The following is a 13,407-nucleotide window of genomic DNA, read 5'->3' on the forward strand; positions in this document are numbered from 1 at the left end:
ATCAACTTGCAGTAAGTTGCCTCCTCAAAGGCAGAGCAACAATGGTGAAGTCAATGAACCTCTATTGATACATTGGCCCTGAAATTGAAAGAGTGAGAAGCCTTTAACCAACCAGGGCGATAGTTTTGTACAACCGCCCATCATTGACTTATTTTTGTGAGTAGAAATAGTGGATGAAGTGAACTTTTACAGAGGCCAAAGGTGGAAGAAGGGCATCTCTGAAACATTTAGAGGACATACTTTCTTCAGCACTTTGTCACAAAGACAAAGCTTAAACCTTTAGTTTTTCACATAAAGTATCAGCCTGAGAGAAAATTGTACTTGTGTTTTCCCAGGCTTTTAAAAACGGGCAGATGTTTTTATGAGATATGACTTTGCTGTGGTCTGTTTTTCAGTGTTTTTAACTACAGTCTATAAAAATAATGTCCATAATGCATCCGATGTACGTCACTGAGTAACTGAATGCCTATTTATATATATTTTTAGTCACAGGAGTGCACATACTGCTAAGCCACACACAAAAACGAATTATTTTCTGTCATTGTAGGATTTCTAAAATTAATTATAATTCATGTGATATTATATTTTTTTTATAAATGATAACCTAAAACCTCGTCCACAGTCTATTGCTTTTCTGACTGTGCTTGAAATTTGATTTGAAACCTTAACTGTTTTCATATTGTACTAAATTTCTCCTGAAGAATCTTTTTGGTTTTCTCCTCTTAGAACAGAATAGTGTTTTAGTTGTCATTGTAATTCATAGTTCTATGAACAAGAAAATGGATTCATGGGGAATCTACCTGTAGACTCTTTCTGCACATGCACATCAATCGGCTGCAGTTTGTTTTAATCAGTTTCACCACAAGCTGTCATGTTTTTTTTTTTTGCATGACAAGGATTGATGATCATTTAAAGTGGTTTGTGGCCCAAGGACATTTAACCTCCACTAGAAACAAAAATGCTAACATTATAATATGCTTTTCCTTGCGTTCCTTTTTTCCACATGTTTCATAGATACGTTGTGGATGTAACATTAAACAGTGGCTGAGATGCTCTAATGATGCTCTGCTTCATAAAATCCATCACTGTCCTTTTAGAGATGGAAGTGATTGATGGCAAGTTAACCAATCAGCAAATGGAATTGCTCATTCATTCTACCTTAATATCCACTCGTGCAGTCACTCAGCTGCATACCGTGCTCCCCTCATACTCTTTGGCCTAGTTTAGTTTGGTGTTACATAAACCTGGCTGTTGTTTATACACTTCAGTCCTACAGAGAGATCAGCAGCTGAGGCCGTGGATGATTTACATTCTGCCACAATCCACCTGAGAGAATCCCCGAGCCGTCACACGTCACTTTGTCATCTTGACACACAGTGTGTTGTGGCACTAATGAGTGGAGACGGCAAGGTTATTCAGAGGCTGTGTGCAAGGTGAGGAATTCCTTCCTCGCTGTTGATACATGAAAATACTCAACGCTACAAAGCATTCAGTAACACAAACGATTTGAAAAAAAAAAAAATGTGTTCCAGGGTTATAGAGTTGGATAATGTATGTTTGGGACGGACATGTGTCAATATCAAATTAGTAAAAATAATATAAATCTATCAAATCAATCAAATCCATGTAGTCTGCATTGTTTGCGTCACGTGACATTGATGAAAAAAAAACTTGCAGGTTTAAATGTGACAAGGGAAAATCAATTGATTTTTTAATGTTTTCTCTTTGTGTGATGATGATCTGATCATTTTGCAATTGTCAAGAACAGATCTTTAAATAGGGGGAAGGAGGGGCTGCAGAAAACCAGTGAAAAAGAAAGGAAGACAAGGGGGCACGGAACAACAAAGTGAACGAGGGGATGGAAATGGATAATGTAGCAGTAGACGTGAACTCCAGGAACGTGTTGAGCGGATGGGTTTACATTTATTTACTAGGAGGATTCTACTTTGACAGAAATATATATGATGAAGAGACGGAGGGTGTTGTGCATTAGAGTTGGTGTGAAACCTACAACAACCTGAAGGGGATTCATTTTCATTCATTTTATCTTTATTTTTTGATGCCTCCTCTTTGTTCTTGTGAATCTGTGCACTGGGGGAAATGGCTGTCTAGTACATTTTTATAAGAGATTTCTGTATCCAGATCCAATCTCCTTATATTTAGTGACCTTCCTGCCTCTCCTGCTCGTACATATAATCCATCCATGTGAAGGCCTCCGGCTGCTGTGTGCTCCTTCAGGCATGTGTACTGTATGACTAACAGTCTTCCTGCCACAAGTCGCCATGAGAGCCTCCAGTAAATAGATACATCAGTGTGAGGAAATAAGAGAGAAGCAGATAGGAATCAGCCATCCTTGGTCAAGATGGAGCCTAGGCTGAAATGGCGACTGTTCCTTCTCTCTGTGTCATCACTGTTACATTTACAGACCAGACAAACAGCATGTCCACGGTCATTATGATCAAACATGACCTGAACTGATGTTTGTTTGTAGGAGTGTAGTGGGGACACAATAAAACATAAATTATTAGCTTGCACAGCTACGCGTTTCTTCCTCTGTTTCCTCCTTGATTTTTTTTAAGTAATTATGCCCTAATGCTCACATGGTTTGGTCAGACCAATTGAAGGAAAACTAAACAAAACAGTTGATATTTTTTAACAAACTTTGCTGTAACTGTAGATGATACCTGCATTTTTTGCAGCTGGAATAATTTCAAATATAAATCTTAAAAAGGGTTTTTTTTTTGCAGACAAATCTCCTGCACCTCCACAACATCCACTGACTTTAAACTAGCAGCCTGTTTGAAAGGAGACACCAAAGACTTGGACCTCATTTCTGAAGTTTCTTCTCCTTCTTTTTCTTATTCCTTTTCTGAATGAGTCACCCCTAAAGTACCTTGACACAGGGAGTAAACAAGTCTGCCTCAGCTCATCAAGGTATTTTTGTTTGGTCAGAGTGCAGTATCTGCACACGGCGATCTGCTGCCACGGGGATAAAGGCCCATGCTGGTAGATATTATATATGGCCCTGCAGCTTTTGGCACGCGTGTAACAGAAGAATAGATAAAAGTGAAACTGCAGGATTTAAACTGGAAAGCTGGCAGGAAGTGGATAAAAGGAACCAGGTCCAAGTCAGAGCTTCACTGGATTATATATCGTTTCCCATTCATTCTTTATATTTGTCCTGGGTCGATCTCTTTATTATTAACGTTTTCCAGCAAATCAAGTGCAGCGTTGAATGCAGCGTGTGATATCCAACAGCAGAACAACACCTTTTTTTGACATCGTGCAGAAACGGAGTGACAGCATGTAGTGTGTAATGAAATCATACCAGTGCCAGACGTTTTACTTCACACCGTCTCACTGCCTTGCTAAGTTCAGTTATTTCAGCTGCTGCCGCAAAACATCCAAGTGAGAAAGGAACAATTATCTACAGATCATTAAAACTTTTTATAAAAGCGGATCTGGTTTTACACACCTGATTCAGCTAAAGTAGCAACTCTGGAAGTTGTAGAGTTCAGTTAAATATATATGTTGAACTTCCTGAGTAACACATATGATGGAAAATATTTTTAAATTTCACTACAACAAATAAAAGCGTTTGTATTTGGGAAATATAGACCAGCTCTAATTATTATTTAATATATTTTTAATGTAGTTTAGTATAGCTCAGAGTAGTCACTGAGGCTTAAACTAATTCTTAACTAATTAGTACTCACCTTTCATGTCGCTTCTCTCACACGCCCAAAAAATTAAACAACTGTACTTCAGATGAATAATAATCACATTCAACCATGATGACTCCTGATCGTAATAAACTGTGATCATAAATATCCACAATTAATCGGTATAAATAAGAGTTACTGTATATGACAAAAGCAGGTAGATAGATATGTTTGTCACCTGTTTTTATTGAGGTCTAATTCAAATGATGGATTTATTGAAATGGGAAAATGTCAAGATTTTAGTCAGTACTTTGGATCTAGATGATTACTTGTAGAACGGTGTGTTGTGAAATACAGCATATAGAAATGTTTACTTTTTTTATTCTGATTGTTGTATTCCAGTTTCGTCAGCCTTATTATTTATATTTAATTTCCACAGTTAGACAGGAGCTCTCTTTCAGTATGCTCTACAGAACAGTTCAGCAAAGTGTAGCATTTGGTGTTTTCATTAGTCTCTGTTGCTGTAATTACGTCTGCTACTGCCACCGTAAAAACGCTGCGGCCACTGCCAACAAACTAGGTGCTGCTGTATAGAATAACACTGGTAAATATTGCTGAATAAATCCACAAACAAAGCACATTACAAAGTGTTTTGTTCCACTCCTCTGTGTTGCAGAAAGCGATGCTAGTATTCCCTCAGTGTCTCTACATCACTGATACATCCAGACCCAGCTGACATATCTGGGACTGTGCTTTCTGCCTGACTGCCTGTCAGGGAGGAGAAACTGCCTTTTGATTGGCAGGTTAAACTCTTCAAGGTCAGGCTGCTCTACAGCGCACCCCCCCACTGTAGATTATAGTGGTAATATCTCTCCCACCGAGCATCATCCACCCCCCACCCCTCGTTCCCCTTTTTTTTAGATCCAAAGATTGGGTCCCTGCCGCCTCATCGCGTCTTTACGTAAGCTCTTGCACCGGGCTTTGGGCATAGAGATGGCGCTCTCGTACGTTACATTCAGCACAGCCCTGGTGCTTTGAGAGAAATAAATGTCATTGCTGACAGTTGGGTTGGGATATAAAAGTGGGGAATGGGATATGGTGGCATGACTGCAGCAATCAGAAATCGTCCGACATCAAGCTGGGGTCCATTTTCTAAACACAGACTCCAAACAATATTCAATGCTTAGTGTGACTTAGGGGAGGAAGATAATAGAAAATAGCTGCTGTAATGGAACGGTTATTGTGGTTCCAGGTACTGTACAGTGAAAGGTCAGTAGGAGAGATATGACCATGGTTGTCCTTCATGATTATAGAGGATGTTATAAACCAGGGCCGACTTAACAGAAGAGAGAAGTACGGCTAGGAATGACGAGGGTTGATTTACGGGTTCAGATGCAATTATTTATATCACTTCAGTTTGATGTGGTAATAAAACGATGAAGTGTCTTTGGTTTAACACTGAAACCTAAAGTATGCACTACCATTGGGCATATGCTTCAAATTAAAATTAAACTGCATGAAAAAAAACTGCTGTTCAACACAGAGATGGTGCTGAAATTTAAACAGGATCTGGATGAGCTTAATGAAGACAGAGAATGACATGTTCCGAGCTTTGCCCCCAATAGTCTAGGCATTCTAAGAAACTGAACCAATGAGAACCAGTTATCTACCAGAACTGAGACTTGTTTGAAAATAAAAATGAATGTTTTTTTTTCCAGCTTTGAGACTTAGTAAAGTAAGCTGTGCCAACATTAGATACGTTTGTAGGAACTGGTGAAAACTGCACATATGGTTACTAATTGTAGGAACTTCATATTGGACCAAAATGGAATGTGCGAACTTCAGAAAACCGACCTGAAAGAATTATTCTGCCTCACACTGAAAAAGTTCCCTCCCACCGTTACACAAAAAAGTATTTACTTTATCCTCTTCTGTTTTGCTTTTTATCATGAATACGATTAATTGTTCCCTAATTAGTAAATAACCGGCCTCTGAATGAGAGATGGAACAGTGTCAGTAAGACTCCCACACTCTCGAGGACACAGGTAGTGTGGAGGTCAGATGTCTCCAAACAAATCAATATTTGGGAGATGCACCACGACCAGGATTTAGGTGCTGTGTGATTTAAAGTGGCTCGGTGTGAAGAGCAGACGGACTGGAGGAGCGAAATGTGACAACACAGTTGGAAACGCTGGGCTCTGCTCTGTGAAGCCTCACAAAAGAACATGTGCAGATGGCTGCTGAAAGTCACAACGCCAAATAACTGCACAGATATGACAATGACATGCTCACTCTGTTCCCATCCTTCTATTTGTTATGCATGAATATTTAGCAGGGCATTTCAGATGAGGACACGTCGCAGATTTACGCCAAATGAGTGTATGGGGACATTTTCCACTGCCACAGCCTGTTGTATGACATTTAGATGTGAGGACGGAACAGGAAGGGTGTGAAAGCAGTTAGGCCGATCGCGTACCCACCTAACAGCTTACGTTTATCGGAAAAAAGTAAAAAAAAGAAAAAAGAAACGAAGTTATATGTTTAATAACAACGATGAAATTTATTAGACAACCTATAAAAATTAGGCACAAAATATGACTTTGCTTACGTAAAGTGGTGGAACAAATGAGGGTGAGAAGGTAACATGGGTTAATGAATGAAAGTACAGGAAGAAAATATTTTTAAAAACAATTGGAACAGTGAAATTACTGTAGTATTTGATGTAATACATTCTCTGTCATACAGTGTTGAAAATATTTTTAAAAACAATTGGAACAATGGAATTACTGTAGTGTTTGATGTAATACATTATCTGTCATACAGCTGTAATATATTCTGGGAAAATACTCTCCAGAAAAGAACGAGAATTCAGGTCATTGTAAACTTGGCATTTTAAATGCTCTAAATATGATTAAAACTCTCTGCAATCTATGTAATTCTGTATAATCCTGATAAAAGAATATTTCCCTTCTTTCCTTTTGTCACAGAGGTTTTAATCTGTACATTGTTCCGAGCAGTAAACCTCTCCACTGTCAGCTGTTTTTGGACGCTTGTTCACACACAAGAAATATTTCAACAAGCAGAACTATCTTCCAGGCATCTGTCAAAGTGCGACTTAGCGGTGACGTTTTGAACAGCTGGTTAGATTTGCCGGGCTGTTCAGCTCCACTGGGTGACATTTGTGTGTGGCTACAGCCACCGAGCACAGAGCGAGAACTGACACATGACAGATTCCTCTGTTCATTCATTCGTACAAACTAAGTCTTTTCTTTTTCCCTTTCTCCTTTAGACCTGACCATCAGCTGTTGAGCAACACTGCACCAAGTCACTGTTGACCTCAGGGTGAGTCTCCCTCCACTCCTCAAATCAAAACATGGAACATCTGTTTCTCTTTGACCCTGTCAGGATAGAGCTTCCTGGACACTCCTTCTTTAAATTCCAGTTGTTGTTTTTTTTTATTATTATCTTGAATGAATTTCTAAAAGCCTTTCTTTCTTCCTTGGTTTCTTACAGTGGATTATTTTAGAGTTATTCAACCTAATGAGAGTAAATGGGTTTATTGGTCATTTATATTTAAAAGAACCTCAAAGTAAAAGTAAACATTAAACGTAGCTGCCTCCCTCTGCAGGTTAGCTGTGTATTCCTCTGAGATTTGACTCTTTTTGCAGTGGCCTCATCACTGCAGAGCACCTCTCACTGTGACAATACAGTCATTAAAATGGTGCAAGCTTCTTTTGTGCTGTTATAATCTTTTCTTCTGATGCTGGTAAATGACACGTCCTGACCTTTCCTGCTCAAATAAAAAGTCGACAGCATAAGGAATTACTGAAGTTGTGCAGATGCATATTTAGAGGTTTTAATTAAAGCAGATTTTATTAGAGTGTTCTCCGCAACAACCCACAGTGTAGTTAGATGACGATGTGGAAATATAAATAGAAAATTATAGTCAAGACTTCATTATCCCTTTGGGACTTTGGGCCATGGAAAAATAATTTACAGAGGCCTCCAGTATTTACATGCCCTGATGATCAAAACCTGGAGCTGATTTCATTTCTTTGTTTCTGTATTTTTACAGTTTTTTGTTGACGTCCTCTCTCCAGCAGCAGATCACTCAGTCAGTGCACAGAGGTTGAATTAGTCCTTATTGATTTTTCTTTTTTTACTCACCTTATCTCAGGGGGCAGAAATATCACAAGCAAAGTTTACATTACACCCACTTGTCATTGTATGGGTCACATTATCACCAGGAAAAAAATGAAAAATAAATCATGTCTCACTCTGGGAATCTCCCACTGAATACTAACTACCATTGACTTTGGTTTCTCACAACTGCACATACAGTGAGCCTGGGCATAAATATTAATGAGAGAGCAGTGAAGTAGCTGAGTTCATGTGTGATTCATGTCTTCTTCAGACTTGGTTCAATGACAAAGGCATTTTCTATAGTTTTAATATGTTTATCTCTGCCTGTCCTATTTTGCTTTTTTTAATTTTTTTTAGCTTGCTTTTAAAAGTGACTATTACCTGATTATGGAGTTGAAAAAAAGGAGATTCAGCCACAGTTAAGGAGCACAAAAGGAGATCAGCGTCCGTTGAGCACAAACAGTATTTGTAACATGATCCGGGCTGACACTGATGTATGAGCGCTGTCAGGACCTGCCGGTGTCATTTGTATTTCATCATGAATTCAAACACCTCCAGCCGTCCCCGCTGTCAGACTTTGTCCTTTCTCTCCCACGTTGAAGTCTGTGTTTAAACAGCCACACTGCTTTAGGCAGGGTTCACTGGCTATTTACCCAGGCATTTTGAGCGATTCTGGTTTTGTTAAATCCTATTTTGTGTCGTGAGCGTGGAGCTCGCCGCCTTCCAGGCCTGTGAAGGCAGACGACCAAGACCGGCTTTCCAAAACGAGGGTCCAACGAGCGGTCCAATTTTTCATCCTTATTGCCCGTGACATATCCAAAGTGGCAGTGCTGTTTTGGGGAGAGACAGAGTACCGAGAGAGAGGAGGAGGGGGAAAAAATCCAGGACCCCTGAAGCTGAAATGAACAGGGGGAGAGTACGTTTCTACTTCCTTCTTCTGGTCTCTTCAATATTCTTGTTTAAATAGTGCAGTTCACCTGGTTTTTATTGAGGCTGTGTTGCAGTATAACTGACTTGGAAGGTGCAGTTTATTACAGTAGCCAGTGAAACTGAAGAGCAGTGATCACTACAGCTCTGAAGTCACAATTCTGTCCATGTTCAAGGTCCTTTTTTTGTATTCTGCAGAATTTTATTTTAGGTAGTTGTACTTAAGACCGACTGTAGGTGAAATACAATACAATACAAGACAAGACATTTTTATAGAGGTACTTCAGACTAGTAATGCTAAAATAACTGTAATCTGTTGAATTGTTTTGGCTATAAATATAGCACCAGAACTACTAGTCAACTGTATGGGAGACGGATTTGTACAAACTGATATGACAACCCTTCCTGATTGGACTCCTTAGTGATAATAAATGACCAGATTGACAGTTTACACTCGTACATGTCCAAAGAGCTCATTGCACTCAATTAATTTTTAAAACATTTTTTTAACGTTAACACATTTTACCTGATAACAAATAACACATTGAATTTTTGGGCTTTTTTTCCCACTAAATTGGAGATTAAACATGTCTGAAAAAAAAAAAAACATTATTTGAATATTAATTGAATTTGTTTTCTGGTTTTTATCCATTTCCGATTTTTTCTCCAAACAAAATTGATTGTTGTAATTTGTGCTTGATTGTGTTATTTCAGCATGACTGCCTCTCTTTCATCTTGTTAGGATGGAAGCATAATTTTCCAGATTGTCTGTCAGACACATTTTCATATTGAAATCATTTTTGTTTTTTCCCGTGAACTGGTTCAGAAAGTGTGTGGAGGTGTTGGGATGAGTTCAGTTACACTCCAGCACCTGGAGTAATGCAGGACCACGGAGGGCAGTGTGAAGGTGACTTTGTGGACTAAAATATAGAACATGGGTTCACTGACAGGTGAGGAGGACGGGGGGACGGGGGGGCGGGGGGACTCGACTTAACTGAGGCTACGTGTCCAGGAAACTGTAGTGTTCTCAGTCTCATGGTGGAGATTAGGATCTCTTGTTGTAATTATGGTTCCATGAGGCGGCCTCATTCTGCCAGTTTGATAGCATCAGAAGCAGCAGGTGCTGTAGACGGTATCTGACATCAGCTGTTCATGTTATTTCCATGTTCCAGGAGGAGGTGGAAGCTGTGATGGCACCTGATATGAGCTGAGTTTTGATGACTGGGAGAAATAAATAGTCTTAGTAGATGACAGTAGATGACATGAATAACTGCTCACAAAAACCCCGACATGTGCTGGACAGATGCTCAATTTTACCAATAATTAGCAGTTTGGATGCCATGCTGTGTGCTGTTGTGTAGAGCAAATGATAAAACAGGCTCACTTCCCCCTAGACAGTCACTAAAATGAAAATCTGTAAATGTTTGAAATGAATTTTTTAAATGAAATTCTTTTGCAATACGACCAGTGGAATGTGTCCAGGCTGCCACCTCAAAGATGTTTTTAGTTTTTGTCTGGTGTGAACTACTCTGGTGGTTTTTAGTTTCAACCAAGAAACTTGAGTTTCAGACAGACCCAATGTTGAAGTATTTTTTAATCAATCTTTTTTTTATATATATAAACCAAAGTAATTCAGGCTACATTATTGTTGTACGGTGGTTTAAGTAAACATTCAGATGAAACTTAATGAAGTATTGCAGCTATTCTGGCTGTTGCTGCGGCTGATGCAGCTCTTCTCTGTCTTCCTGTACCACTTATTTACTTTCCGTCTTGAAGCTATAACTAAAAAAAAAACCCCAAGCTTTAAAATCCAATTTATTTGAAAAATGTCGTTCACACTATAATATTATGCCCATGAAATTTGCCAGTCTTCTCAAAAAGTTTATTTTAGCTTATTTATTAAATTTGATTTAAAAATGAATTTCTCCTTTTTAAGCTAAATGAATTTGCTAAACCTTTGGTGACTCAGTATTATTTGCATTTTAATAAAAAAAAAGAAGGATCCATTATTTTGAGTCTAAAAGTGTCATTAGTGTAACCACATGTGATTTCATGCTTCAGATTCACCTGAGAGAGAAAGAAAGAAACTGTGACTAAAACTGACATCTGATTTGAGTCCCTTGATATCAAGAAAACAGTCTGTCCGTCTCTTCTGTAAATGGACTCACACATTAAAAAAAGACATATTGAAAGAATCAAAATCTAGTTTTAGATGGTTGATCAGGACTTTTCTTATGACCATATTTTATCATCCTAAAATGTTACTTTTACCATTGAATGCTGTCTGAAGTTGTAGCAAACACTTTTTGTAAGCACACAACAAACCAATCAGTGGCCACAGTGTTCTTCTTCAACATTAAGAAAAATGATCTCCACCCTGCCGTCACCTGCCTTGTCTGTTAATATCAATGGTTGACACTGGTTAAAAACAAACATTTACAGATTCACTCTTGCTGACCTTCACGTCCCTGTGTCTGGGCGCAGTGACCAAGGTCACCGAGGTAATTAAATTACCAGGCTGTTCACAGAAATGGGTAATTACTGGGCTCCAAATCCCAGTTAATCCCACTTCTGAGCGGTTCTGCCTTGGGCACTCTTAAAAACAAGTGCTGACTCCTCCATCCTGCCCACACCAGGCCCTCCAAGACACATTAAATAAACAACCACGCTTTATCTTCTCTGAAAAAACAATGTTCTTTGAGTTTCTTTTTTCCAGTAAGTCCATGAATTCCTGGTAAAACTTCCTTAATATCGTCACTCTATCTATATCTGTATCTATGTGTGTGTTTCAAGAGCAGTAAAGGTCAAAAGGCTGATTCATCTCTGCTTATGGATGCCCTCATCATCACTGGTGTGTTTGACCTCTGACAACAGCAGGTCATTAAAGGAAGAGAGGAGATAGTTCAGATGTTTAGATGTCATTAAGCTTCTGCATGTTTTTACCACTAAGTTAAAGCATTTGTATGGCTTGCGCTTTCAGATCGCAGCTGTGGATTAATCACAGTCATGATCACTTGATGACAGTGATTAATCAACATACATAGAAATGACAAAAAAAAAAAACTTTTTCCCTGTATGCTGCTTCATATTTGTGAATAATATAAACGATGAAATGAAGAAAAAAAAATGGCAATCTGATAATTTCACAGTAGAGTGACCAATGGCACGTTTGATCTACTGTAATGTGTAAAGCATACTGTATGCTGATGATAATAATAATATACTTAAAAAAAACAAGTCTTTTACTGATGTGAAGCCATTTAATGATTCAGTGGCGATGACATGGAGACGTTTTCAGATAGAAGGTGGCTCCTTTGCTGCTGCTGTGACATCACAACTGAGCCAAACATCAGTGGCAGCGTCAAGTGTTTCTGACCTGAGCAGGTGTGCAGAGTTTAGCATCGTACAGTGTACACTGTATGTGAGCGTGCATGTGTGCGGGCGTGGGTTTGTGTACTTTACAGTATCTGACGCTTATACGCGAGGGTGGCAGGCCAGCTGCTGCTGCTGCTGCTGCTGCTGCTGCTGCTGCTGAAAAGAGCACCTGTGTGCTTTGAAAAATCTTCTGCCAATAGCTCCATATTTAAACAGCCACTTATCCAGTGATAAAGCTGTGAATGATTTGTGGCAGCTTCCTGCCTGTGGTAAAGTGAAAGAAAAAGAGAGAGAGAGAGTGTGAGAGAGAGAGACTTAATGAGAGCATCAGCTGTTATTAGGGTTGCTTCCCTTCATCTGGAAGGACATGGTTCTCTCTCAGAGAAAATTAGAGCTGGACGCTGTGGGTGGGTCGAAGCGATTCAACTGGAAATGTGTGAAGGAGCAGAGTTAGAGTTAACCAGTCCACAGAGATGGGCGATCTTTTTCTGGATCATGTTGTGGGGTCATATGTTATGTTGTTATTTTTAATATATTTTTTTTATAATCACCTTGTTCATCTTATAATGTTGCAACAAGCCCTCAAATATAGATTTAAGGGAAAAGAAACCCTGAACCACACAAGTCTTATTTAATGTAAATATTCAGGCAGAATGTTTTCCCTCATCATTTTTTAACACAAATTTCCACCATTCACATTGTTATTTATATGTATTCCTTTTTTCATGGGGGCTTTAAGCTATTAAGTACATGCTGCTTGTGGTCAGACAAGTACTTGCACTGGACAATGTCTAACTGCATAGAAATGTGAATGAGACCACTCAGGTCCCACACGCCGAGCATTGTGGGAATTTGATAAAAAGAAGGACACAAGTGCTCAGTTGACAACAATAGATAATAAAGTATAGTATATAGATGTATATATAAAAAGTGTAATGGTAGATAACACCATTTTTGACCTTTACGTGCAGTAAGTTGTGTACTGTGTAATTTTTCCTTCAGACCTAACTTTGTTTTTTTAGTCTATGCAAGTGTGGGTTTCAAGGTAGAAATAGATTTTCTTTATTATTTAAAGTCAGTCTGGTGTTCAGGCGCTCACAGACAGGCAGTTTTACGTAAGTTGAGCGACGTCCACAGAGGATGAGCATCTCGGTCCAGAGAATCTCCGCTCAGTCGTTGTTTTTCTAACAGCTGCCTGTATTTTCCCCTATAGAGCAGCATACATCTCCTGAGAGAGTCTTTGCTCTTTTTCTCAGAGAAATAGTTTGGGTTCAACCATTATTTTTCAACCAGCTTTTGT

General features: G+C 39.0%; 1 protein-coding gene across 5 annotated transcripts in view; it reads left to right on the forward strand.

Moving 5' to 3' along the window:
- syt1a (synaptotagmin Ia) overlaps positions 1–13,407 on the forward strand; it is a 124,173-nt gene that overhangs the window by 41,392 nt on the left and 69,374 nt on the right. For 4 of the 5 annotated variants that reach the window (XM_008315374.3, XM_008315375.3, XM_017034380.2 and 1 more), the window contains one exon: positions 6,952–7,004. The gene's annotated coding sequence lies outside the window, so the exon portion shown is untranslated. Of the gene's footprint in view, positions 1–6,951; positions 7,005–8,160; positions 8,722–13,407 lie in introns of those variants that run through there. The other variant, XM_008315377.3, reaches the window with a different exon arrangement.

This window comes from Cynoglossus semilaevis, chromosome 8 (assembly GCF_000523025.1).
Source record: "Cynoglossus semilaevis isolate Cse_v1.0 chromosome 8, Cse_v1.0, whole genome shotgun sequence".
Classification (NCBI taxonomy): domain Eukaryota; kingdom Metazoa; phylum Chordata; class Actinopteri; order Pleuronectiformes; family Cynoglossidae; genus Cynoglossus; species Cynoglossus semilaevis.